Here is a 26,304-nt window from a genome sequence, read left to right on the forward strand (position 1 = left end):
TCCCTCCTCCAACCCTGCCCCAGATCTTCTCAAAGTTTTGAAGCTGTCATAGATGTAATATAAAGACGAATAACAATATGGTATCCCTGAAGCTGGTTTATGCAGATCTATAAGTTTACAGGTAAATGAATCGCTTCCCTAAACGTTACATTTGGTGTTTGATGCTTTATTCATGCAAGTTAAATGGCCACTAGGAGCTTACAGCATGACTTCCCAAATAGTTTAAAGCAACAATACTACTTTCTCCCTTTTTTATTTTTATTTTTCTTAATTGTATATGTAAAGCATGTTGCAATGTATAATTCTACCTTTTTTTTTTTAACCTAAGCTGGTAATCGTTTGGTGCAACCTGTTATAAATCTGTAACAATCCTGATTGTGTGCCTAACATAATGGCCACCGTTCAGTTTCAATCAATCCTTCAGTCAGTGTAACTCAGCAGCTACAATGTATCCTTATATCAATACTAAAACAAACAAAAAGAAACCCCAATGACTGCACTCGTGTTGCCAATGTTGAAATGATGATACGATTAAAATAATTTTAATTCAAAAAGAACATAATAAAATAATGTCAAGCTGTGCAGGCTCACCTCAGGCTTAGAAGTGCACATTTTGTGCCAGCTCCTTTAGAGTTGATTTTCTCTCCTTTATAATTGGGGCATCCATATAACTAGTTAGCTAAGAGGTTATAACTGGATGCGGTCGCTGAATCGTGCCTCGGGGTGTAGGTGCACATTTGGTGCAAGACCCTTATTAGCTAGCCTCTTTTCACCTATATACAGGTGGCATATTCACCTTGGCAATCTGACGTTATTCATGTGTCATTAGCTTCATAGGGAGAGAGATCTGTTGGACTATATGCCTCTTTCCTATGATTGGTTTGGATACTGAGGCACACGTCTGGTTATTGGTAACAGCATTTTACATCAACTGCAGCTCCACGCCTATATGGTGATCGTATAGCGACGAATTATGCGGCTATAAAATACGTCCCCATCTTTTATCTGTGCCCGAGAGTTAAAACAACTTGCTCCTATTATTTTTAAGACTGTTAAAATCCAGTTAAAGTACTGGGGAATATACAGTATTAGTGCATGGAATGACCAATACAATATTCATCATTCCATGTTTTAGATAAATCACCTTACACTATATACTTACGTTAAGCTTCTATACCTCCATCTACTCTGGGGTTATTAGTTTACTAAGCTGGGTTTAAGGAGTAGGATTATATATATTTGGCATCCGACTGTTGAGGCACATATAACCACAGCATTTCAAAACTTACTTTTGAACAGGAATTGATACATGTCATCAGGGAATGGTTGTGGACATAATTACCATATCCCTCTATACATCATTATTTTATTATGTTCTTTTTGAATTAAAATTATTTTAATCATATCATCATTTCAACATTGCAACACGAGTGCAGTCATTGGGGTTTCTTTTTGTTTGTTTTAGTATTGCTACCCTTATCCCCATTTGCACCTTTTTGCCATTCCATACTACCCTACACACTACTATATATCTATGTCAGCTGATGCGGGAGTATTTCCCATCTTCCCCCTTTTCCCTTTTATCCTTCTATCACTAAGGCTGAGTCAATGGTGTGGGAGACTGCACAGATGCGGCTGCACGGGGCACAATTAGACTGCCTTAAAGCAGTGACGGCGCCCCCATAGACCGTGCGGGCGCACGCGGGTGGAGGCGGCACGCGTTGCGCAAGAAATCAGTTTAAATTGATTTCTTGGCGCGACACGCAGGTCACATGAGCGTTTCGCCCAATGAGGGCGAACCAGCTCCGTGACGCCCCTAGGAACGCCCCCCACGGCCCATTGACCTGGTCAGGGAAAGCACCCGCTTTCCCACAGCCTCCGCACGCCTCAATGCGGGCGAAGGCACCATGGCCCGGGCCCAAGGTAACATTATCTATTGTTAACAGCTCAAACTGCTAGGAACATTGCCAATAAATTATCACAAACAGGAAAGTGTTCCAAAGATCTTGCACTGCTTGGGAGGTGTGCTAAAACCTGCTATAGAAATCAAAGGATGCTTTAAAACTCATTAAAAATTGAATAAAGAGCTGCATAACAAAGTTACTGTTATCTAATGCTACAGAAATTATGTATTTAAAAAATATACATTTGTCTTAAAATAGAAAGTGGAACCATAAGTGTGACAATAAAAAAGTATTCTGTTGTTGTAAATTAAAAATAAGTTTTACCATGTACACACCATCACACTTCGATCGCTAATCTTGTAATTTTTTTTGTTTAAGTTGTAGGCCTATTTTAGTCAATTGGCTCCAGTAATTAAAAATAATATTTGTGGAAGCCAAAAACTATTGCACCCAAAAACAAAGGAGTTTTGTTTTTTAACAGATAACACATACACCGCCTCAACAAAGGTGACACTGGCCTAATTAAAAATGATTAAAAGTGTTACTGCATTTGACACCCAATGAGAAGAACTTTCCAAGTCTTGGAAGCATATACATAAGAACTCATAAGAACACGTACAGATGCTCAGTAGCACTTTTCCATAGTTAACATCCCATTTTCAGTTGGAAATGGATTTCAGGTCAGATTTGTATGGTGAATATTTGTGGAAAGTTTGAGCACAATTTGTTCAGTTGTTTTTGAGATACAGTGGAGACAAAATTAGGTGTGTTAAAAGTTTGTAACCTGTATTTAAACATGGGAAGTTTTAGTGTAACTAAAAGAGGAAATAATTAATTTGTGTGAACCTTGGCATGGAGTTAGTGGCTTAGCCAGCGCCTCAACTAGGTATTCTTGAGGCCGGGGCATAATTATGTGCCCCTTCCCTCCCCTCCATTTTTTAAAGTATAATGTTTGTTCTAAGGTCAAATAAATGTAGTGCAATTAGTTATCATAAACATGACGTAAAAACAAATTAGATAACATGGTACCACAAACTTGGCAACATACATAGAAGAAATGAGAAAGAGAGAGAATCCAAATGTAGCACTCAGGCTCACCCTCTGGTGATGAGTGAGTGAATAAATAAATATGGTAGGACTTGTAGTAGCAGGTGCATTGAGGTATCTGGGAGCATGTGCAATAATATACCAGAATGATACCAGCTGGTATCATTCTGGTATATTATTGCACATGCTCCCAGATACCTCAATGCACCAGCTACTACAAGTCCTACCATATTTATTTATTCACTATTTGGTTTAGGCAGTTCCTGCCATTAGTGATCTGTAGTTCTCAGTACTTACCTTAGAGAACACCCTGTATGATCTGTTCTTCACACAGATCCTTATAAGGACTGTTGTTTAGTGTGTTACCTGGATCACCTAGCACACACTGTTACCTTAGATCCTGAGCCTATATGGCTTTCAGTATTGAGATCTGATTACCTTCAGGTCATCGTTTTGTTTTAACACCCATTATTTTATATGTATGTTGCAGATTAATAAAATTTATGTATTAATTAACTCACTCATCACCAGAGGGTGAGCCTGAGTGCTACATTTGGGTTCTCTCTCTTCCTCATTTCTACCCGTGTATATACCCAAAGCACCGTTCACCAATCACTATTCTATGGCAGCAGCAGGGGCTCCCCTATTGCTTTACAACATACATAGAAGATAGAAAATAGATAGAAAATGTATGATAATTAAGGTATTACAGTAATTCAGATATTCGTGCATATTGCGTGCAGATACACACGTGGGCAAGGAACAGTTCACCATTTATTGGCAGGCCAGATCTGAACCTTCCTTCTCTTGCAAGAGAGGTACTATACACCCCACAGATATGCAGCACTTCCCTCGCATCTTGCATGGTCATTCTCCCTGACTAGGCCCCCCAAGGGCTTGAGGCCCTAGGGCTAGTCGCCACCCCCTTTCCCCCTGATGGGGTAAGACAGAACACCACCTCACTCCCTGAGGAGTAGGCTACATACTGAAACTCCATCCTAAATTTGGGTAGGAAGCATCTTATATACTGTACCTGGGGAGGGGTTAGTAACCCTACCCCAAAACTGGGCAGGTTTAGATGATTGACAGGCATCACACCATACTACATGTGACCCAGTTAACACCCCCTCAGGCATGATACTCCCAAATGCCATTAGGCCTGCACCTGGATATACAGGTACAAAAGGTTGAGAGAGTGGTTGATAACAGCAATTACAGTTGATAAAGCAACCGCCCATAGGTTCCGTGGCTGATGTAGTTGCAGGTGCAGTGTAGATCTTGGTAGGGAAAGGAGAAAAGGGACTTATTGCACAGAATGTCAAAAACTTTAATACAAAATGCAAACGGACAAATTCCCCTGAATGAACACTTACATTTGTTGTGACATTCAGGACATAAAAAGGTATCTTTAACGAGGACAGTCTCTCTCCTCTCCGACGCAGGACTCCGGTTGTGTGTGTTTGTTTGCTGCTTCGCCTCGTGTCACTTCCGTATGCGGCCGCCCAGGAGTAACCCTCCGCTCTCAGCAATGCTGTCACGTCACTTGTTCCGGTCTCATCGGTTGCTCTTCCTCTGCTCACTCTTCGTGTTTCGCTGGCATGCGTCCAGCTTCGTCAGGAGTGGTTCTTGATCTACGCTACCTACACTTATATTGCCAAAGAACTTCATCTATTGGTAATACAATAACTTGAACGCTGAATACTAAAAGCTGATTCGCGATTTAAACTTAATGCACTAATATACAGTATACACTATAAAGCGACCAGCTAAAACATTGTTTTAACACAACAAATATATTTAATATGGAAATACCTAAAACTATGCTCTGTGATAGTTGTTTTCTTCTTAGAGTGTTTGTTGCTCCATATACTGTAAGATCCCAAAAAAGAGAAATAAAAGAAATCAAAATAGAAAATCAATAAGGAGAAAATCCAGTGATAACACTATTACACCAGTTGAAAATTATACTTTATTCCCTCGCTAAGCAGGACGCAAAGGAACTGTATGAAGCCGACGAGAAGAAGTGGGGAACAGATAAAAGCTACATTCTTTCAATATATATAAAAATGTACACATCATATGTGTGTTAGTAATAAAAACAGAGTTACACTGACTGAAGGATTGATTGAAACTGAAAGGTGGCCACTTATCGTGGCAAACAATTGTAAAAAAAAGGGGGGAAATAAGCTATAAAACAAGGGAAATAGAATAATAGAAACATGAAATAATTAAATTCGGTAATTTATAAGATTTATTAAATATAACAGTTAAAATAGTTAAAAATAGATTCAAAGTATGTTGAAAAAATTATGTTAAAAATGTTATAAAAAAGTAGAAAGGGGAAACAATATAATGGAAGACATGTAAAAAAAAAAAAATATATATATATATATATATATATATATATATATATATAAATAAAACTTCATGTTAAAAGGATGTAACCTTCTTCGTGGTAAATGTGAATGTAGATGATATGGTTATTGGTTGTATTAAAAGTCTTGACTTAAAAACGTGTATATAGGTGTAAAATTATATGTTCCAATAATACCTCTTTTTTCCCCCACAGTGTATCTGTGATGTAAGTCCCTAGTAGGTTCAGGGCCTTCATCAGTTAATCTATGGGCCATTGACCCCCCTTTCCGCCCACTTGTAAGTGATGGAAGTAAGGTGGTGACTCATGGCCTGTGTAAGCCTATCGTTGATGGGTACAGTCCATGAGCCCGCCCCTTCCTGAAGCTAACTAGTGGGTATAGTAGTTAGAGCAGTCTTGCTCTGCTTCCAAGGTCAGAGCATGGGCTGTCAGACTTTCCCATTGCGTGGATGAGCTGGCCCACCCTAGGCCGAAAGGCCTGGGGACCACCAAGACTCCAAGCCCCATACTATTGGGCAAGCACCATCACAGCTTGAGGTGCTGAACCAATGAGCAAGAACCCGGAGACCACCTAAAAGCCTGTCCTGTTGCCCCTTACCATGGCGGCTACTCAGCTCTCCTGAACCAGGATATGCCTCAGCATCACACTAAGACTGTAATGCAGTCATTCTCCCAGAGGGGGGGGGGGAGGGGCATGGGTTACATATAAAAACAAAACAAATATAAAAGGTTTAATAAACAATATCCATATAGAAAAACAGTGTAACATCACTCGTTAAACTAAAAACACACCTAATTCGATATCAACATTAAGACCTTTAGGTGTCAGGGTTTTAAGCCTATGAATCCAGTAAATTTCTTTTTTAGTCAGTTCAGTGTCTCTGTTTCCTCCTCTCCAGTGTTTCCTCACCTGTTCAATCCCCTGGTATTAAGATCATTCCTATTTAAAAGTAACATAAAATCATTAAAACTTTCCAAATTATTAGTACATCATCTATAAAACGCCACCAGAGGACCAAGCTGCCAGATGCTACTGCATCAGTTGTGTTTATGGGTGAGCGCCTACGAGTCTATTTTTGTTCTTAACCCTGCACCTGGATATGGCAACAAATTCACCGGTGGCCTAACAGACTCACATGCTGGCCCATGTGAGAGGGATGTAACCTTAACACTGCCTGCACCTTACCTGGACTTACATGCTAGGGCCAGGAAAAATATAGACATGGGCACTAGGCTACAGTAAGGTTAAAAGATACAAAAATGTCCCGGGCCGCATCATGAACTCCAGACATGTGGGGGTATCCGAAGACTCCACACTCACACCTCTCTTAACCCAGATATCCCCCCCCCCCTCTGCTTCTCACACAGGGTCTCCTCATTCTGCTCCCTCTGTACATTGGGAAAATGGCTCCTTACAATGAGTGGCAGTTACCAAGGTAAGATAGGTATCAGGGGCAGTCACTGAGGTAAAATAGATATATAGATATTAGAGGGCAGTTACTGAGGCAGAAAAAGATAGTACAGGCAATTAATGAGATAAAATAGAGATTATGGGCAGTTAATGAGGAAAAATAGATTATATAGGGTAGTTACTGAGGTAAAATAGATATGAGGGACAGTTACTGAGACAAAAAATATATTAATGGCAAATTATTGGAAATAGATATGAGAGGGCAAATACTGTGGTAACATTTATTAAGGGCGGTCAGTGAGGTAAAATAGGCATTAAGGACAATTACTTAGGTAAAATAGATTTGAGAGGCAGTTACTGAGGCAAAAAGGATATTAAGGTCAAAACAACACTGGATTTGAGTGACATCTGGCATGGAGTTAGTAGCTTAGGGGTAGAAGTTGCTGAAGAAGAAGTCCTGCGGCACATGAATCAGTGGTGAAAATAAGGAAAGAAGAAAAAACAATTGTGTGATACTATCGGAGAACCAGACTGTGAAGCACAGAAAAATGGAGTTATACTCACATTTGTTTCAATAAAAGCTGCTATACGTAGAAAACTGTGATTTCTTTAATTTAGATGACGGCTATGCACGACGGTTCGCAATAGACCTCATGTCGAAATGTGCAGAACTTATTTCAGAGTGATATAAAGTGCCATAGCATAATAAGTTTTATTAAAAAATGTAATAGAGAGCAAGAATAGTTGCACTCACGCCTATCTTTAGCTTTAAGCAGTTTGAATTGCAATGCTTTCCAGCAAGATGTTCCACACACCATTACTTGTCCCTTTGTAACATTACCAGGATCCACACAGGGTCTTTGGGAGGAACCAGTCCCATCGAACCCTTCCTCTCTTACCGGGGTTCACTCGGGGGGCAGCCATTACCTTTCCTCACGTCTCGTTTGCTAGACTCCGGCCTGTCAGGTGTGTGCAAGCAGGACATCTACATTATACTGTATCAGCTTTCACTCTGTGAGCTACGGAAAGGTGACTGTGCCACAGAACGCTGCCTTGCTTCATGAGCATCTAAAAACAAATCCCATATGCGAGGGCATTGTGTGTGAGAATTGTCCATGGAAGCTGCATAGGTTCAACCCAATACATTTCACCTTCAGGCTTTCTATGGGTAGAAGTACCTTTGAATCATTGGTTTAAAAAGGATAAAATGTTTTGGAGTTATTATAGTTACAAAGCCAACACACAGACCTGCTTATAACACTCCTGTAGTCATGGCAACAAATGTACCATCCATTTTTTCTCTCAGTAACCAAACAGTAGGGTGCAAAAAAACCTTCATATTCTTCTGTTGCTGTTACAAGTCACACAGGGTCTTCTCACTGTCAGGAACCAATTGTCTGATGTTTATATATAGGCTTATCTTCTATCAACTTCTTCACAAACAACAGAATATGAAGACATGGCAGTTTAAAGAGCAGACTCCCTACCCCCGCTCCTATGTGTGATATTAAAAAGGAGTTTGAGGAGACACTTCCGGTGATGTCATCAGGAATGGAAGCCTAGAGAGGGAGCTCCATGGATCCTCGCAATAATTACTCATATAAAAACAGTTTCCAGAAACAGGAAAAACTAAAAAAAAAAAAAAAACCCAGAGCTGCAGAACCGACCCAAGATGTCGGTCAAGTTTTAAAAAACTCACGACCCAAGAAGTTTCGCGCTTCTTTGGAGGCTCTCACAGTGTGGATGATCAAGAACATGGGGAGCAGGCCTAGAGCAAAAACGTGCGTGTGAAGATCAGGCAACGGAGGATGGCGGCGGCGAGGTAACCAGAATTTACCTCAAAAAGCTCTTCAAAAGGATGATGCAATCCTTTCAGTCGGATCTCCGATTGGCAGTTAAGGAACTCAAGGAAGAGATCTCAACCCTGAACCGACGGACTACGGATTTAGAGACCAAGATGGAGGAGTCCCATTAGTTATCAAGAAAGTTGAGGCTGGCCATGGTTTGCAGATCATCCAGCCGTTGTAATAGATAGTCTGTTTAAGCAATGTATAAACTGTTAATGACTAATAATGATTCTGTTTGTAATTCTGTTTGTAAGGTACAAGTTAAAGGCACTTTCCCTAGGAACCACGAATAAGGACGTAAGACACAGACAACACTCACGTGAAAACTGAAGGGACAAGATTATGTGAAACTCGGACAGAAGCTACCATGATGCACCCCGAACACACCACTAGACTCTGCACAACACACAAGCCCATAAGCAGAGTCAACGGTCCAAAATGTGAAGGGCCCCATTCATGCTTTTTTTCCCGGTTATATCACTCCAACCCCTCCTGTACCCATTTTGCCATGCCAAGTACACTATAAGCAATGCACAAAAAAACTTAAGGCCTCGGGCAGGGTGCCTCGGGCCGCGCTGATCCGCGCTCCTGCTCTGCCTCGCCTGCTCAAGCATGAGCTTTTTTGTGTCCTGGCAGGCGAGGCAGTGAGCGCGCTTTGGGGGCGGGGTGAAGGTGGAGTGGAGGCGTGGCGGGAGGCGTGACGGAGGCGGAGTGTACGTGTGGTGGGAGGCGGGGCTAGTCCCTCGCTCCCATTGGCTGTTTTTGGTCACGTGACCGCTCCTCCGCTCCCCTCAGCGCCGAAATTCAAACAAGCCTGTCTCCTCAAAATTTCTGAGCCTCCGCACGCATGCGGAATCTTGCGGAAGAGGTTGCTAAAGCCGCACTGATCACAGATGCAGGGGGTAAGTGCATCTGCTCAGCGTGGCTCAGCACGGCCTGCTGTACTATGTCCCAGGCCTTAGCCCTTAACTAAAAGCAGAACTCAAAAGATCCATAAAGTACTTAGGCTAATCCTGGGTGATACAGCTAAATTAAAAAAAAAATAATAACTGTCTGGCAGCCTAAAAATAGTTACCCAGAACGAAAGTACCTGAACTCCCCTATGAAAAGAAGATTAATGATTAGAGATTTTTAAGCTAGGCAAGACGATGTACTAGAAACACATTTAAACGGAGAGGATATCACTCGCCTGAAAGATAAATCTTTCCCTCAAGTAAAACAAAATAATACAAACTGCGCACAAATTGTGGTGATATAATATTATAGTGTTTAAAATAAAATAAGATATAAACCAATGAAACACAAGTGAATAATATGATCAAAGTGATAGTGGTGCACAAGGTCAAATACTTTTTAACCTTTGAATAGATGAATGGAATGTCTGCTGCTCATTAATAATGGTGCTTCAACACCATAGGTCACATGTAAAGAAAAAAAGGCAGCGCACCACCTCCCATAGTGTAAAATAGTAAATTATATTGCATATAATTAAATGATTATATTACAGTACCGACACACTTTATTGCAGTGTGGTCGGTACCGCAAGCCGGGAAATCTCCCGGCTTGCTAGTGGCCGCCCCTCGGCGTGCCGCGCGTCATAGACGTGCGGTCACGCGTCTTCGGGAGCGTGCGCCCCCTGCACGTGCGTCCAGGGGCTCCCCGAGGGAGCCCTGGTGTCCCGCGATCGCGGGACAGCGGCAGGGGGTTCCGGGGGACCCGGCGGACCCGGCAGCGGTAGGGAGAGCGCCCCGATCGGAGGGCGCTCTTCCGCTGCTTCGGCGCGCGCCCGTCACTCTCGGGCGCGCGCCAGGCTACTGCTGCGGCAGAGAACGGGCAAATGCTCGAATAAACTCTGCCGCAGCAGTATGTACGTACAGCAAGGATAAATTAGTGGTGTGCGACTGCAACCCACATCTATCTCACTCATGGAAAACACAGCTCGTCGTTCATTCAACTTAACCGTCAATCAGTCTCTCCTCTCAGTAGGTAGTGTCGAATCTCCGAAGTTGAAGTCCAGGTCGGGTGGCTGATCATCCACTGCAGCTGCGGCTACCTGAGGCATTGTTTCCACAGGACTGACAGGATATATATACGGCACAATCTTTGTCCGGCATCGAATTCCATGGGGAATGGGGAAATATTCTGAATATATACGTAAGTTCGTAGGGGAATCTTGGTCGACCATTCTCGCACTTCGGGTATTAACTTATACCCTTTTTGAACGTCTTCCTCAGGTGTGCTTTCCAGGGAGAAAAGATCGGTCTTGTCTCAATCGGGGTAACAGCACCAGCCGGCCATTCTCTGCACTCCCCCTGGTAAAATCGTCGTCAGCTCTGCTCGACAGTTGTAAAGATCCCCGTGACACTCTAGAGCATATATCCGTTGGCACTCCTCCCGTAATATGGGGTCGAGCAGTGGGTTGGCCATAGGCAATTCGTTGGTTTCCTGCAAGTACGCCCTAATTACAGCTCGCACTATATCGGTATTCGTTCCCAAGATGATCGGGACCCCTTCTAGTACAACACGTATGATGGCAGAGTGACCTACCCGACTGTAAGTGTCCAATGGCCGGGTTCCCTCGTTGGGGCTTAACTCAGGAAGGTTTTCAGGGGACTCAGGAGACTCAGGGGAGACTTCAGCCGTCTTGACCTTGGCTGTCTGTATACGGCAGATCTATACGGCTAGCACAGATTCACTTACTTGGAGTTTTTTTTCCTTGATCGTCCCTTGCCAGGCAGTCTCTGGAGAAATGGCCCTTCTGCCCACAGCCATAACAAACAATATCATTGGGATCAAACCGTCTTTGGTACGTGGGGGATGATTTCCCGGAAGTTCGGCCTTTGACGGAGGGCGACTTAGGTGGCGCCTCTTCCTCTTTGGCAGATTTCTTGACCCTTGGAGCGGATGCTCCCTGAATGTCGTTGTTCTTTGACCTTTTGCGGACGTATGTAGCCTTGTGTATGCTTCATGCCCCTTGACTAAACCCAAGATGTCCATGAATGTAGGGGGAGGCCCCTGTAATAGGGAGCACCTAATCATAATCACTATGTGATGAGTGGGAATGGCCCCACGAATGAACTGCTTGCGCCTGTATTCGTCCATCGCTGAGACGGGAGGAGGTCGCCAGTTCGCAATTTTCAAAGTACCAGTTGAATCCGGTGAAGGAAATCGGACAGATCTTCTTTCTCTTGTTGCCTGAGACCATAATATTTGAACCACAGCTCACTTTCCTCTTCATCATTGCCATAGATCTGGACTAACAGCTCCACCATCTGATGAGCAGAGACATCAGGGTCTTGGTCGCGCTGTGCACTGACCATAGTGGATGCCGGGTGTCTGAGGCTCTCCAAGATCCTCTGTCACCTTACCACCTCAAAGCAGGGCTGTTCGTCGATCACCTTGAGTGTGTGTTCCCTCCAGGACTCGATTCCTTCTTCACCTGCGGGGATGGGAACCGTTCCAAAGAACGCCTTCAGCTTCCTATAATTCTGTGCTTGCGATGACGTAGTTATAGCTTCCACAAGCTGTGGTAATGTCACGCCCATTATAGAGTCGCCATTAGCTGAGCGACTAACTGTCCCAGGCCCGATACTAGGGGTTGGTGTAAAGCTTCTCGTCAGTCTGTCTGGGGCCGGTGACGATGGTGGGCTCCCGGCCCAGCTGGCGGCCTCTTGCCAAGTATCAGAAATGAAAGTCACTCGGGGTAGGGGTACATCCAATCTGATGGGAGTACTGGCAGCCATATCTTTGTCTCCCCAACCCTCGTGTCTGGAAGGGGGAGTTGTGTAATTAAAGGCTGTTCCGGGGTAAATAAGAGGGCACCCTTGCGTTAAAGTCTTGGGTAGATACACCACAGGAGGGGCTCTGTCAGGGCATAGTTCATGTTCTACGGCCAGTAGTAGGGTGTTCTCTTGCTGGTCAAGGTGATAGCACTTACTAATGAGACAGGCTCCCGCCAGACCAGGTAATGTCCTTACTGCACTGCAGACAGTAAACATGGATACGTGGGCAGGCACCCCTCCTACAGCGACTACGTGTCGTAGGGGTTCTTGGAGTTTGTCAGTCCAGTCGCCCACTTGTTGTGGCGTGGGTGTAGACATGATGACTTGATAAGATACTAATTGAACTACTGAGTAGGGCACCCCAGGGCTGATTTCAGCAGCACCTCCAAATGTAGCACTGTTTCCCCATGAACACAGAAACTACTAATGCTTTATGTACCTGTATGGCTCGCAGGAGCCTAAGCCTCCACGCTGGGAGCTTGGGGTATACTGTATATACAGTCATGTGAAAAAGAAAGTACACCCTCTTTGAATTCTATGGTTTTATATATCGGGACATAATAACAATCATCTGTTCCTTAGCAGGTCTACAAATTAGATAAATACAACCTCAGATGAACAACAACACATGACATAGTACACCGTGTCATGATTTATTTAACAAAAATAAAGCCAAAATGGAAAAGCTATGTTTTATTTTTGAACAGCAGTAATTAAAAAGATTGAACGTTAGAGCAGCTACAAAAGATTGCAGGAAAATGTGTACCTTACTACAACACACATGGTCAGAGCATATACATGTTTGCTGCGGGGGGATATAGTATGGTAATTATTAGTTATGATTGGTAATTATAAAAAATATTTAGAACATTTTAAAGAAATTCTGCAATATCATTATTATAGTGTAGAAACGTTACACCGAATTCAGGTCACAAAAGCCAAAGAAATGTATAGTACAGTATACAGTATATAGATTAATGTAAAAGATACAAAAGAAAGGCAGATAAATATAAACAAACAGATGTCTGCCAAGAACCTGAAACTGTACTTGACTATCTTCCCAGGTGAGGGATGGATTTGGAAACCTGGAACAGAGTCCCATTTGGACACAAAGTGCTTGTCAACCCAGAATTTTCTTTCTCCCTACTAGTATAACGTTAATAGGTCCATATAATACAAAAAAAGGGGGAGAACCGGCGCCTCTAAAAGAGAAAATCTGACCAAATATAAAGTCCAACAAGAATGAAGAGGAGTCCTGGGAGGAATCTTCAACGAAGTCTCAATGGGGACAGACAAACATATAAGACAAAGATAAAAAAAAGACAAAAGAAAAAAGATCATAGTGTAACTTACAAAACAAACAAAAAGCACTGAAAGGATTGATAAAAGGATTATTACAAATTTAATACAATGTAAAATAAATGAAACAACATACACATGTATGTGGGCTAGAGGCACTAATAAGGCTGTAACATCCGGTAGGGGTAAAATTGGAAACCTACTTACAGCAATCCTGAAAAGTAAAAGCCCGTAGAGCAACTTGTCTTTAAATTCGGACCAAATCCTCTGCAAAGGTGGAAACTGCAGCCTTCAGTGGGATGTATCGCAGAGGGGAACCGGAGCTGCACGCTGTGGAGGGATCGCCTGGCACCAAGCACACAGACCATCAGGTCGCGCGATGTGTGGGTGACGTCACACCTCAGCGCGAGAGCAGCGTTGAAGATTCCTCCCAGGACTCCTCTTCATTCTTGTTGGACTTTATATTTGGTCAGATTTTATATTTTAGAGGCGCCGGTTCTCCCCCTTTTTTTTGTATTATTTGCACTGGTTTGTGTTAACTTTTACCTAGGCAGCCCTCAACTTTAAATGTAAAGCATTTGTATATAATACTGTAACTTATTTTGTGTCATTTTTCACAGTCACTGCATCAGCGCTTATTACACTGCTCTTTCCCGTTAACAGGTCCATGGTATCTGGCACTTTTTGGAGCCAGAGATGTCCAATGTCCAGAAGTGGCTAAAGAAGAAGAAACGCCATTTTCTAAACCAGAACCAAAAGATAAAGGACATGAATCTATCAGATGAACAGTGACCATTTGTGGAACAAAAGATGGAAGACCAGATCGGAAGCAAGGAAAAGAAGAAAAAAAACTTCGTAAAAAAAACATGCTGCATACATTATTTCATGTTATGGTTTATATGATTTTCTGGGAAAATATTGTGGGATAAATATTAAGTGTTGAAGACATATGTGAAGATCAAAAAGTTCGCTTCTATTGGTTCAGTTCTTGTTAAATGTGACCCACCATATCTCTCTCTCTCTCCTGTCATTTTTTATTACAATATCGTACCCCCCCCCCCTCTCCTGCGGACCCACAACCTCCTCCACCCCTCTCCCTGGGCTCAATGGCCGCGCCCCCCGACCCGTTTTGGCCACGCCCCCCGCTCCCAAAAAAGTTATCCTCAGGTCACGGTGCAGTGACTTGCACGCGCCGCCCGCAAGCAAGGCGGTCGGTCAGGTGCGTGCAGCGGGGCCTTAGCCTAAATGGGAAGTTCTCTTGTTCCTGATTGGAAGAAACAAGAAGTGCAATGAAATACACTTAGATTGAACTACATGTGAAATGTATTCAAGTATAAAAAACACAATACAATACAAATGTAGTAAGTGCTAAAAAGTGCACAAAGCAATCGCTTATCTGCTTAAAATTAAAGTCCTCTGCGAGCCTGTCAGGCATGGCATGTCTCCAAACTCCTACAGCTGATCGGTAGTGATAACACAACTGCTTCCTGGAATACTATGTGTCCTCGCACAGGACAAGATTAGTTCAATGCATTTCGCAGCTTGTAGTCACTTTGTCAGGGGTGGCAGGTAGGTGAAATAGCTGACTTATTTAAAGGGGAGTGAACCCCTCCTTTAATTTCTTTAATTGGATGATTGTAAACTTGGAAAAATTAGAATAATACAACGCACATGTATACAATACAAATTAGAGAACCGGGCATACATAGGTTATCTATGCAATACTCAAAAAGATAGCCCTTACTGGAAATTTAATATAATCACTAAATCACTAAAAAATAATGCTTAAACTGGATAACAAATGAAAAAAATATGTTAAAATAAAAAAAACTGGTGAAAGTAAAATCTGTTGGGATCAAGTACATAAATGAGGGGAAAGGGGGGGTGGGGCAGAACCCCTAGGGATGTTACAAAATACAGTTCAGGATGAAGTAATATATCACATGCTTGAAATGAGTGCAGACAAAACTCGCAAGCATACTGAGAAATAGCACTACTATTGCACCAAAGACCAACTCAGACGAACACCGAAAACTGTTCATTCCTTCAAAAGCTATCAACACAACCAAGCATGGGGGGGGGTATTGAGAAGCCTGATATTCGTGAGATGCGGAGGGTGGGTAGAGAAAGGGATCAGAGAGGATCTGATACTTGTGGGGAGAGATGGGGGGATAAATGGTCCACAGATACTTGGGAAGGCAAAGGGAACAAAGAAATCACAGAAGCCTGATGCATATGCGGTGGGAAGGGGGGCAGAGTAAGAAAGATATCGTAGAAACCTGATGTAAGGAAGATAAAGGGATTGGATAAGCTTTATGCTTCTGGTTGGCGGGTGGAGAAAGGCACCTAAGAAACCTAATTTTTGTGGGATGGGAGGAGAAATGCATCAGAGAAGCAATATCATTGGGGCTTGAGAGGGAGAAAGGGATTGGAGAGGCCTCAGCTCTACTGCTTACAGTATCTTCACCAAACCACAGGTGTCTCAAAAACAGATAGTAAGGGGTGAATATAAAATTGATAGCACCATATAAGAAAATCATATTATTATATATGCTAAATGCTACATTAAAAGTGCACTTCCTCACAAAATGTTTTTTACACAGGAAATCAAAGTACTAAAAATATTTAGCATCCTGATTGTATTTATTTTTAACAGTGTCCCCTTAGAGTGCCTGTCATACAAAATAAACCATCGAGCAACCAAGCTATTAGTTCATATTGTTTAATTTTGCAGTCGTTTTTCTATACCCAAATAAACACATAAAATTGCAAGTATATGTCTCACAAGGGCTGCATCACAAACAAGAAAGGTCAAAGTCATTGTGCAGGTTATACAATGATTTATGGACAGTATTGAAAAATTATTATAACAGAATATCAGAGACTGCATCTTTAAAGTTCAAGGATATAAAGTTCCAAAGGTACAGTAAGCAAGTGTGAGCAAATTTATCATTACGATCAGTTCATTTATTTCTGAACTTTTCTTCTATAAAACAAACTGTAACTTGCATGTGCATCTTAATATTGGCACCTCTTCACCTACAACACTTAAAACATTCTAGAAGTATTTTGCACGTGCAATATTCAGAATATTATAATACCAAATATTTCCAAATATGATGGTTTCCTTAGAGCAGGAAAACTCTGTACTATAATTAGTGAGTCGTATTATGTACAGCATCAATCTATCTATCAATCTTTCTTTTCCTTCCTCCAGTGCTATCTCTCGATCTTTCTCTGTCACGTTAATTATTCACTCTCATTTACTTTCCCCCTTTCTGTTCCTATTGTATATTCCCCCTATGTCTCTCTTCTGTCCTCATCTCTCAGGAAAAGGAGAAAAGATGTTAGCTGTTTCAGAGCAAAATAAAAAGCACAGATAAGATACACAGAAGGGAGAGCAGTGAATTAATTTTCTGGGTTTATTTCAAGCATCATGCTGCATGTGTAATATTTCCCAAGTAGACCTGAATGCATAATGGGACGGAAAATATATGACCGTCACTGGAGATGCATTATTTGGCAGCTACAATTATTTGCAGAGGATGGAACGCCAATCATAATTTATGTGACCACGTCCAAAATTCTTTATACATTGGCTTGCTGCCTCCAGAAATCTTTCTAATCCTTAAAACTATTCACTCAAAAAGACTGAAACTATTATCTACTATGCTAGTATAGTGTCTGTGATATTTTATGTTTTTGTCCATTTTGTGCAATATTGTAATTAAAAAACAAATTCATTTTTACGAAATGGCAAAATGTGTACACAGATCTTCACAGTAGAAAAGTATGCAATTTATAACAGAAGATCATACTCACCTCTTAAATGAAGCATCTCAATAGCCTAGACTCATGGCTACTGTTCCATATGCTATTACATCTTTCCACTTCTCAAGATGGGCATTGTGAGGAGGGGGAACCACTTTGTCAGTGAAGAGCCCACTTAGCGAACTCCGGTCATTTGTGAGTGTGTGGAGTTCGGGGGGGGAGGAGTTACGGGTACTCAGGCTGTATGATGTGGGTGGCGTCGGTCTCCGGTTGCCAGGTGCCCGACATGTGCCCAGCGTTATTGCAGTCGGAGCATGCCATCTGCTTCCACATCCCGTCAGTCTCAGTGCGCTGTGCGTTTCCTTATTGAGCTATTCGCGCATGCGCATTGGGCCACAGAGGTGTAGTTTGTGCGGGGGCTTGGGCTGCATGACGTTGGTGGCGTCGGTGTCCTGTTGCTAGGTGCCCGACGGCCGCCGAATGTCTCTACAGGCTAGTTCGCTGCACTAATCACATTGGCCATACATACGTTGCGCGATTGGTCCACACAGGACGCTAGGCATTGTGGGTATGACGTCACCGGTTCTGGCGCGAATTTCGGTTCCAGCTATGGTTTAAATAGCCTGTATGTTTGTAATGTCAGGTAACTCCTTGATAAAGTGCCTCACAGCACAAAATGCGTAGGAGTGTTGCACCCTACACTGTTTTTTTTTTAAATGCAGCTTTAATAAATACATTTTTATTTGCCACGTGACCTGTTCTTTGTTGCTGTGCGCCACACAAACTATTTTGGATATTACTGTCCCATATGGACAGAGTTTGTCAGGGTAGGTAACTGTACTGTGTAGGGTATTTATAGATGTGTTATTGTACTTGTACTGTAGCCTGACTGTTGCTTAACAAAGGCGGATTTACACAGCTGAAATGTTGGATCATTTGGTGTTTACCTTTCGATTTGGAAGACCGAGTGCATGTATTTCTCTTATACCTACAGTCAATGGTAGGATTAAACATTTTTAACAACCAGTTCATTCCTGGGCGGCGGGTGGAGTCAATCAGCATCTCCCGGAATCTATTTCCCTGCAAAGCCTCTCAAAATAGCCATGCAGTGTCATGTGGCACCGCGCTGCCATTACAACGGACACCGCATAACACCGTGACGTCATGTAGCGTCTCATTGCCATAGCAATGGATGTCACGTGATGCGGTTACGTCATGTGGCATTCTTGTTGGACTGGCAATGCGGCGCCATTTGACGTCGTGCGGCCACATTGAGAAGCTTTGCAGGGAAATAGATGCAGGGAGATGCTGTTAGAAGCCGTTAAACGCCGCCCTTGAATGAAGGTAAGACAATTAACCATCGGTTCGTGAATTTGTAAAATTTTAGTAACAGGTTCTCACGAACCGGTGCAAACCAGCAGAATCCCACCACTGCATACAGTACTGTCACACACCCACAGTCACTCCTATGAACCATTGTAGCCAAGCACTGCCACCTACTGAATTTAATCCCTCACCTGCGGTCTCTGTAAATCTCTTAACATACCACTTAGATTGTAACCTCTCCGGAGCAGGGATTTCCTTTCCTGTTGTCTGATTTAGTTTGTTGCACTTATTGTATTATCATTTTCTGTACTGTATTGTCTCTTTTGTAAAACGCAGAGTACAGCTGTGGGTGCTATATAAATAAAGGTACAGATACATAGATATATAACAGTAATAATATGTTTTCTTATATTGCGCTGATTGTGTGTGCAGCCTGGTACATAGAATTTTGCAGGCACAATAGGTTCCTGCCCTGTAGAATATAAAATTGGATGTTCTCACAACCCAGGGGGAGCATAAAGGAAAAAACAACAGAGAAAAAACACAATCTAAGTGCAGACTGTAGGTTCATTTGAGCAACGTTTGAGGAGACACCATTGTGTCTGCAATTAGCTGAGCGTGAAAAAGGGATGGGCCAACGCGTTATTTCAAACATTGGCATACGTCAGTGTCTGCTACGTCTGTAAGTAATATGGAAAATAGCTGAAGCGCTCAAATGCAGGTATATCTCAAAATGATAATAAGCCAGACCACTGTACCAGGGTACTAACAATTGATATAGTACCTATTGTGTCATATAATGGGTACTATCCTCCTGAAGACAGGTGGTGTGTGGTGCAACCCACTCACCATCAGTCTCATTGGCAGGTTCCCCTGAAAAACGGTAAAAAATTAACTCCAGTATATAAAGTGAGAGAGGGGAGGGGGGTCCTATACTCCTGACGAAGCCTATTGTCCTATTGGGCGAAACGCGTTGAGAGGACCCGCCTAGGAAGTGTGTGGATTGGCCCTGCAAACTGCCTGTCAAACACCCATACCAGAAGTGACGTGACGGAGTTCAGCACTCGAACCGGAAGTGACGTATCGCGGCACAGAATGCACTGGAGGTGATGCTACGGAATACCACAGGGTACAGGAATCTCTAGAGGTGATTCTGCGGGCACCACGAGACCAGAATCGGAGGTGCAGAGAATTGAACTGACCCTAGAAGTGAATCCAGTATCAACACGGTGTATAGCAGACGAGCAGCTGCGGTGCGGTGAGCGGTGAGCGGTGGTCATATCCCAACACTCCTGAGTCACTTTTTATAGTGCCAAATGCTTGTGTTTATTTTTTATATTGTAAGTGCACATTTTTAAAACTACATCATAAAGTTTTCCCTTTTATACTGATCTGCACCATGGAGATTTCTTCTTTTTATTCTTCCATGTTCTCATCCACCTGATGTTCACATGTGAGAGCCATTCTGTGTATACCCAGACGACAGCACAGATTCTACAGATCCAGTCACTGCCCAAATTTATCTGCCATCCTGTGAGTAGGCTGCACTTACGAGCCAAATCTCCTCAAACGTTGCTCAATTGAACCTACAGTCTGCACTTAGATTGTGTTTTTTCTCTGTTGTTTTTTCCTTTATGCTCCCCCTGGGTTGTGAGAACATACATCGATCATCTGGGACCAGTGAAGACAGTCCCTTCCAGAGAGTTTGAGCAGGGGTTACAACTATATATACTATTTTTCCACTATTATTAGTCACTTATATCTACGCACGAAAGTTAGTTTAAGTATTCTTATGCACTTTATATATTATTCACTTATAGATTGGTGAACACCAGTGTTGTTTCAGCGCCTATTTTACACTATCACTCTGGAACATACAATTGGAGCCTGGGGCACAGGGAGAGAAAATGACTTACCCAAGGTCACAGAGAGAGCTGACTCTGGATAATAGCACCAGGAAAAACACTAAACATTGTGAGAAGGGCCACTGATGCAAAAGGTTTACTTACAGACGTAGCAGACGCTGACGTATGCCAATGTTTGAAATAACACGTTGGCCCATCCCTTTTTCACGCTCAGCTAATTGCAGACACAATGGTGTCTGCTCCTGCTGGCACATTTTGTGTATTGCACTACAACGTGCCAGCAGGCGCAATAATGTCTACTACAACTGAACGTACTGTTTTTAGTTGTGTTTCCATTCAGTTGACTATATAATGGAACAATTCGAGGTTATTATTATTTTTTTTATTTTTAAGCATGCCAACATATTCCGTAGTGCAGTACTAGAGGGTAGAGGAGGAAAAACAACAAAACACAAACAGTAACATACATTGTTACAGTAGGTAAGGAGGGCCAGATTACGTGTGCAGGCAGTGTTAGGGTTAATCCCTTGCGTTCTTGCTGTAGTAAGTAAATCCCCAGTAGTTACTGTACAGAGGGGTGGGCCCACGACCGAGGTGCTGCCCACCTACGAGAGCTAAAACCTGGGACCCTCCCCTGGTAATAAAAAGGGGCTACAGCACAAATTGTAGTGTGGTTGTGCCAGGGCTCTGGTTCGTGTTGGTCCCTTCCCTCAGGGGAGTTGAAGCTGATTCCCCTTATCCCATCATGGGGTAAGGGAGCTGAGGAGGGGCTCTTAGGGCCTCAAGCCCCTTGGGTTTGCTCCAGGGACTAGGAGACTATATATGCTGTGAGACCAAATAAAGTCACTGTTGTTTATCCTGTCTGAGTTTGAGTTATTCAGGGGGAAGAAGAGAGTTTCCTGCAACCAATGAGTATACAATTAGGCAAACTGAGCCTAACTATCAATCTGGTAATCATTAGCTAGATATATAACCAATCATATTACAGTATATATTCAAATATTTGAATAAGGCTTTTTGGAGTTGCACACATTTAGGAGAAATTCTGTTTTGTCTTGCTCTGGCTCACCATACCAGCAGACACAACTGTATATACTAAGCTATGACTTTATTTCTCCCTACACTATTTAATCAGTGCTGAGAGGCGTGCAATTTATTGGAAGCCCCAATCAGTGAAGCCATTGAAAAACATGGATGTTCTCTATTCTTTGCCAAACCCAACAATTGAATGCATAAACAGTATGGATGGTCAAGTTGGTTGGAAAGATTGCTAATCATTTATATGAATGCTAAAATAAAAAGGTTGAAATGTTCATTTGCTATTTTGTGAATGCAAATGGTTCAGGTTATCGGCAGTTGAATTGGCATTGATTGAGATACAGAAATAAAAATGTTGCCTTTATATCAAAATATAAACCCCACACAAAAGAAAAGAAATGGCTCTTTCTAATCAACAGGTTCAGTCTCTTATCAGCAGTAATCAGAAGTCATACACAAAACTGCACAGCATTCCAAATAACCCCTGCTGGTTTAGAATATGTTTGTGTTTTGATTTTTTCGTCAAAGAACATTCAGTGCTATATAAACATGAAACAACCTGCAAATATAAGACTATGGCCCATATATACTAAGCAGTGTTAACTTTCCCAAAGATGGAAGACAACTTACAACCAATTCCCTTAGATGGGCTATAAACAGTCTTGTGGTGCTAGAAAATGCCTCTTGCAATAGCACTGTTTAGTAAATAAGGGCCTATTCATTTGTTTGCCTAATAAAGAGAACGTGCTAAAACAAAAATCTTAGGTCCATTGATGAACTTATTAAAAAATGAGCATCCGCCAAGTAATTGAAACAAATTGTGGATGATAAGACTAGAATCAGAAAGACCTACAATTTTGATTTCCAAATTACGTTATTAATTGCAACTTATAAAAATATCAATAAATGCAATATAGGACAGTCTTTTTTTCTATTTGAATTGAGAACTATCATACCTTGGCGGATGGGAACTCTATTTCAAAAGCAGAAATCACTGTAAAGCTAAAATGTAAATAACCCTTCAAACACTTTCTTTTATTTAAATCAAATTATATATTTTTTATTATTAGGAAGTAAGTCCATCAATTATTTTGGAAGTAAATTACATATATGTATACTAGAGATGCGCACTTGACACCATATTTGGGTTATTGTTTCTAAAAAAAAATTCTGAGTTTTCTTTTTTTGTCAAATCTTACCTATTAGTTTTGTATTATGTAGGAATATATAATAATAAAAGAAAGAGTCTGTTTCACTGTAAAGCCATAGCTCCAAGACCATCAAACCTAGAGATCTGAAACTTTGCATGCATACTAAGGAGACCCTAGTGGTTATTTTTTAGATTTTTTTATTGAAACACGTTAATTTTATGGAGTTATTAATATTTCTCATACAAGCAAGTCAGCCAGTGGTGTACTTGGTAGGCTATGTATCTGACGTGAAACCATAATGCACATAGCGTGGTGGCAGAAAAGGAGAATCATATATCTATAAAGTTTAGACAGAAAGGAAAGAAAGAAAGAAAGAAAGAAAGAAGGAAAGAAAGGAAGAAAGAAAGTCAGTTGACACGTGAGGAGAAAGTAAGAATTCTGGAGAAGTAGAGAAAGGCAGAAAGAATTGGGGACATCATAAAGTATTAAAGGAATGGGAGAGAGATGAGGGGGGGGAGAGAGAAGAGGGGGAGAGAGAAAAATGGTGAGAGAGCAGGAGGGGGAGGGAGGAGGGGATGAGAGAAGGAGATAAAAGCTTGAGGAGAAAGCAAGAATGCTGGAGAGAGATATGGAAAGAATATGGGACATCATAAGGTATTAAAGGAAAGTGATGGGAGGGAGAGAGACGAGTGGGGGGGAGAGAGAAGAGAGAGACAGAGAGAAAAGGATGAGAGAGTAAGGGGATGAGAGGGAGAAAGAAGGGAAGAAGAGGGGGACAGGGGGAGAGAAGGAGAGGGTTGAGGGGGTAAGAGGATGGGGAGAAGGAGAATGGGGATATAGAGAAGGAGGGGAGAGAGGAGGGGAAGAGAGAAAGTGGGGGCGAGAGAAGATGGGAAGAGTGTAGGTGGAGGAGAGAGAGGAGGGGAGAGGTAGAGAGAGAAGGAGGGATAGAGAAGGTGGGGGAGAACAGAGAAAAGGTGTGGGAAATAACGAGAAGGTGGGGGGGGGGTTGGGAAAGAGAGAAGGTGTAAATAGAATTCAAGTGATTCAGAATCCATGTTGCCTGTTAGAATACTTTTGTTTCCCCAGACTCTATTTAGACTGAACTGAGAAAAGATTGTGGATGTAAGAAAAATACATTTAAAGCAAAAATTATTTGTAAGAAAGGTAGAACTAGTGGATTGTTTATAGTATATTTTGGATACAAGATCAGGTTTGTCCAAGGCCAAAATAAAAGTATAGGCTTTGTGCTCAAACTTTACCAATGATTGTTTAATTGTATTATTGTTTCATGCTAATAAACAATGCATAGGCTAAATTGGTAGCTAGGAATTAGTATATGAATCCTGTTTGAGAATTGATGCGTTAGAACAGAACAGAAATACATAGCCCAAGACTGTTTTCCATTGTTAACCTGTTCTCTGCATTTGCCTGCATTTACCTGAAGCTTGCAACTGACTATAGAAAGAATAAATATTTGGAACTGCAGGAAACATGTGTCAGACCAATTTATTGGGACAAAGAATCACTTTTGGAACATTTATTTTCAGACGGTGGGGAAAGAAAAATGTAATGGAGGTAATACATGTTGATACTGAAGTTTTTAAGAAAAAAATGAAACCGTCATTTTGACGGGCATTAGTCATTTTGATAACTTCACCCCATGCAAAGCCATGACACATGAGGAGAAAGTAAGAATTCTGGAAAAGGAGAGAGAGGCGGAAATAATTGGTGACATCATAAGTGTAACACGGTTCCCCCCCAACCTCACTTAGGGGGACCAATGTTTGGGAGTAGGCGTATTACCACGTGTGTATGATGCTCTACCTGTAGGTTTGCAGGAGGTCTGAGTGGTCTGCCAGATGGTAAGGAGACCGGTACAGGACCGGCTGGAACAGATCTCTGGGTTCATCTGGGTTGGTGTCAGCACCTCCAGCTGTGATGAAACCCACGGAGTGTGTCAACCCCCATCACTGCACAAACATATCCCTCCTGTCCGGGAACTGACACCAGAGGCAGAGGTATCTTTGAACATACTTTATTGCAGGGCATTCTGCATCAGCTCTCCTTCTCCAGCCCATCACATCCTCCACTAGCCCCAGGTTTCTAGACGGTGCATCCCGATCAATAGGGCTTCAGTCCTGGTGGTCTCTAGGCCAGCCGGCCTAAAGTGAGCAAGCTTGCCCCGCCATGGGGAAGGCTTACAGCTCTGTCCTCTCTCACTGGGGAGCAGAGGACAAGGGCCATCTCTCCCTCCTCACTCCCTGAGGAGCTCAGAGGAAGACACCCTCCTCTCTCAGGGGCTGAGAGGAAGAACCACTAATTTTTGGCTACTCCCATAGAAAACTCTAGCAGGGACGGGCTCATGGACTGTACCCACCTACAAGGGGGCTGTACACAGGCCACAAGGCACCACCTACTATGTGGAGAGAAACAGGAACTTATGGAACATACCGTGTTATATTCTCCCCTGGGTGAAAATCCCAACGAACCTGCTTTTGTCCGAATTTACTGCACCGTCTGTCAACCTGGAAGCCTGCAGAATGACAGAAATCACAAACATAATTAATACATGCCATCCACTGCTATCAGTGATGGTGTAGACAATTAACAATGCTACCAGAACTTTCTAGTTATAATACCCAGTTATTGTGGATTTACCCTCAGATATCCCTTCACCGGGTGCCACCCCTTATGTGTGTTTTAATTGTTTTTATGTTAGTATTGAGTATGTGTCATCAATTATGCGCCGTTTTGGTTGATTATTAAAGTATTAAAGTATTTATTATTTTGGCCACTTGGTGGTAACTGCCCTCCCACAGTGCTGGAAGCGGTTACTTATTTGTACCCCTTACAGCTTATCTAGTTACTCATATAGTGGGTATTTGAACCCTGAAGACCATGTTCAGCTTTGCTGTGCAGCGAATGGGGACTTATGGAACATACCCGGTTATATTAATTATTAAAGGAAAGATGCGGTAGAGAGAATTGGGGGGAGAAGAGGAAGGGGAGAGACAGAGTGACAACAGAGGGAGAAGGAGAGACGTTGGGAAAAGAATTGCAGCTTAATCTATCTTCTATTTAAATGCATGGAGAAGGGAGGAAGAGAGAGAAGGGGAGAGACAGGGAAGGAGGAAGAGAGAGAGAAAGGGGGTAGGGGGAGTGGTTAGGGGTAGGGGAGAGAGAAGATAGAAAAGGGGGGAGAGGAGAGAGAAGGGTGAGAGAGAGAGAAGGGGGGAGAGAGAGAGAGAAGGTGTGGGTATAGACAGAGAAAAGGGGAAGTAGGGTGAGAGAGAGAGAAAGGGGAGGGGAATAGAATGGGGAGGAGGAGAGAGAGAAGGGGAGAAAGAGAGAAGAGGAGAGGGGTGAAAGAGAACGGGGAGGGGGAGAGAAAAGGGGAGGTAGGGTGAGAGAGAGAGAAAGGGGAGGGGAATAGAACGGGGAGGAGAAGAGAGAGAAGGGGAGAAAGAGAGAAGAGGAGAGGGGTGA

The sequence above is a fragment of the Ascaphus truei genome, chromosome 3, assembly GCF_040206685.1.
Source record: "Ascaphus truei isolate aAscTru1 chromosome 3, aAscTru1.hap1, whole genome shotgun sequence".
Classification (NCBI taxonomy): Eukaryota; Metazoa; Chordata; class Amphibia; order Anura; family Ascaphidae; genus Ascaphus; species Ascaphus truei.